Below are 3,532 nucleotides of genomic sequence, written 5' to 3'. Positions count from 1 at the left end.
GGTTGAGCTATAGGCGCCGAGCCGCAAGAAAGAATCTTATTGTTCTTTGGAACTTTTCTCAACTCTGATACAATGCTTAATTAACAGTGTGTTCATAGTAATTTTAAAAGAAATTTATTTTAATCATTATTTGCACCTTGCAGTCTAGTAAAAAAAAAAAAATTTTTTTTTTTTTTTTTTTTTTTTTGAGACTTGTGTTTCACTCTGTTGCCCAGGTTAAGAGTGCTGTGGCATTGTTATTGCTCATAGCAACATCAGACTCCTGGGATCAAATGATCCTTTTGCCTCAGCCTTCCAAGTAGCTGGGACTATGGGCACCCACCACAATGGCTGGCTAGTTTTTCTATTTGTATTAGAGACAGAGTCTTGCTCTTGCTCAGGCTGGTCTTGAACTCTTGAGCAAAAGGGATCCTCTCATCTTGGCCTCCCAGAGAGCTAGGATTACAGATGTGAGCCTGACCAGTGCCAGTAAATTTGATTGACCATCCTCACTGCAGTCAGTTGTTCAGAGTTAATAGTGAAGGTTAAAGTTAACACACAAAACAAGATTTCCACTAAAATTGACCCCAAAGTAAAAAGTTTTAGTTTATAAGATCAAAAATAAAGTTGGTTGGGCTTTGTATATTAAAAACTAAGTATCCCAAAGGTTAAAACAAGAGATAATCTTAACAATGTTTGGAAATGGATGGTTAGGTGAAGATGCGGGGGACGGAATGAACTCATGGCAGTGACTATTCATTCTAACAATTTTTCCACTGTTAGGTTTCACTTCCTTTCTGCTTTTATAGAGTGCTGGACCACACTTATGTAAACTTCTTCCCTTTTGCCATAATTTGTTTGTGTTATCACTAACAACAAAGGCTAACAGGAACCACTCCCTCCACAGGGGCCTGGTGCTGAGAGTTGTTTGGAATACAACCCGTTTGGCCCAAGGGTGGCTTTAAAGATGAATGGCAGTAAAACATTTACAAATATTTTACATTCTAAAACTGCATTTACTTTGGAACTTTTGACTACTTTGTCTGTAAACTAATGTAGTATTTTTCTTTTCTCTCTCTTTCTCTCTCTCTCTTTTTCTTTTCTCCTTTTTTTTTTTTTTTTTTGAGACAGAGTCTTTCTCAGCTGCCCTGAGGTTGAGTCTGTGGCATCATAGCTCACAGCAACCTCAAAATCTTGGGTTCAAGTGATTCTCTTGCCTCAGATTCCCAAGTAACTGGGACTATAGGCACCTGCCATAACACCCAGCTATTTTTTCTTTTCTTTTTTTTTTTTTATAGAGACAGGGTCTCGCTCTTGCTCAGGCTGGTCTCAAATTCCTGAGTTTAGGCAATCCATCCACCTCAGCTTCCCAGAGTGCTAGGATTACAGGCGTGAGCTACTGTGTCCAGCCCAGACTTTCTCTTTCTTGATTTATATTTTCTTTTTTCTTTATTGGAACAAGGGAAATTATGCTTTCTCCAATCATAGCATTTTAAGATCTATTTCAGTCAGCGTTAGGCATTGTTTTTAGGCAGTCTTCTCTCCTTTTTTAAAAACTGTTTACCTGAAGTATATAATTTGTAATTTATTTCTATTGAAAATAAGTATGCCCTGTTTAGATCTTAGTATTTGATTTGTCTATTACTTATAAAATTCTTTCTTTTTTTTTTTTTTTGGCCAGGGCCGGGTTTGAACTCACCACCTCCAGTATACGGGGCCGGCGCCCTACTCCTTGAGACACAGGCGCTGTCCTAAAATTTTTTTTTTTTTTTGGTAGAGGCAGAGTCTCACTTCATTGCCCTCAGTAGAGTGCTGTGGTGTCACATAGCTCATAGCAACCTCCATCTCCTGGGCTTAGGTAATTTCTCTTGCCTCAGCCTCCCAAGTAGCTGGGACTGCAGGCACCCGCCACAACACTCAGCTATTTTTCTGTTGCAGTTTGGCTGGGGCCAGGTTCAAACCTGCCACGTTTGGTATATGGGGATGGCACCCTACTCACTGAGCCACAGGTACCACTCACTTATAAAACTCTTAAAGTATAATTCTGCGAATCTGTGAGGAGTTGGATTTTGAGTAGAAATCTTTTTCTTTTCTTTTTTTTTTTTTTGACAGAGTCTCTGTTGCTCAGGCTAGAGTGCTCTGGTGTCACCTGGCTCACAGCAACCTCAGGCTCCTGGGTTCAAGTGATCCTCCTATCTCAGCCTCCCAAATAGCTGGAACAAGAGGCATACACCAGAACACCCAGATAATTTTTCTTTTCTATTTTTAGTAGAGATGGGATCTCATTCTAGCTCAGGCTGATCTTGAACTCTTGAGCTCCAAGGACCTCCTGCCTGGGCCTCTCAGAGTTCTGGGATCACAGGCTTGAGCCACCACACCCGGCCAGAAATCTTTTTCTTAATATGATTGAAATAAAATTTTTTTTTCTTTTTAAAAAAATTGTTTAGGGGAAAAAATTGTTTTGGGGTTTGGTGCCCATAGCACAGTGGTTATGGCGCTGGCCACATATACCAAGGCTGGTGGGTTCGAACCTGACCTGGGTCTGCTAAACAACGACAGCTGCAACAAAAAATAGCTGAGTGTTGTGGTGGGCATCTGTAGTCCCAGCTACTTGGGAGGGTGAGGCAAGACAATTACTAAAGCCCAAGAGTTTGAGGTTGCTGTGAGCTGTGATGCCATGGTACTCTACTACCAAGGGCAACATAGTGAGACTCTGTCTCAAAATAAATAAATAAATAATAAATAATTGTTTGGGATTCATCAAGGGTGCAAAAAATTAGGTTATGCTGATTGCGTTTCTTAGATAAAGATCCTCTTATACTTGTGTCCTGCCCCCAAGAGTTGTGCCATACACCATGACCCCCTTCCCCCTCTGTCCTCCCCTCTCCTTGCTACTTCCTTCCCCTACCCCACCCCTTTTTAGCTCATCTACTGCCTTCATATTAGAACTGAGTACATTGGATTCTTCTCCAATTCTTGTGATGCTTTACTAAGAAGAATGTGTTCCACCTCCATCCAGGTAAATACAAAATATGTAGTCTCTATCTTTTTCTATGGCTGAATAGTAATTCATGGCATACATGTACCACAGCTTGTTAATACATTCTTGGGTTGTTTCCACATTTTGGCAATTGTAAATTGAGCTGCAATAAACAATCTGGTGCAAATGTCTTTGTGATGAAAGGATTTTTTTCTTCTGGGTAGATGCCTAGTAATGGGATTGCAGAATCTCATGGGAGGTCTAATTTGAGTTCTTTGAGGATTCTCCATACTTCTTCCAAAAAGGTTGTATTAGTTTGTAGTCCCACCAGCAGTGTAAAAGTGTTCCCTTCTCTCTACACCAATATCTGTAGCTTTGAAACTTTGTGATGTGGGCCATTTTCCCTGGGTTAGGTGATATCTCAGGCTAGTTTTGATTTGCATTTCTCTGATGATTAGGGACGAAGAGCAATTTTTCAAATGTTTCTTAGCCATTCGTCTGTCGTCTTTTTTTTTTTTTTTTTTTTTTTAGCCTCAAGCTGTCCCCCTGGGCAGAGTGCCGTGGCATTACAGC

The 3,532-nt window shown here is 40.5% G+C and overlaps 1 protein-coding gene across 1 annotated transcript in view; it reads left to right on the top strand.

Annotated features, from left to right (window-relative positions):
• Positions 1–3,532, top strand: part of SPTLC2 (serine palmitoyltransferase long chain base subunit 2) — a 126,936-nt gene that overhangs the window by 33,512 nt on the left and 89,892 nt on the right. The gene's annotated exons all lie outside the window — the stretch shown is intronic.

The sequence above is a fragment of the Otolemur garnettii genome, unplaced genomic scaffold (assembly GCF_000181295.1).
Source record: "Otolemur garnettii isolate 467f Iridium unplaced genomic scaffold, OtoGar3 scaffold00020, whole genome shotgun sequence".
Classification (NCBI taxonomy): Eukaryota; Metazoa; Chordata; class Mammalia; order Primates; family Galagidae; genus Otolemur; species Otolemur garnettii.
This window is presented reverse-complemented; position numbering and strand designations above follow the sequence as displayed.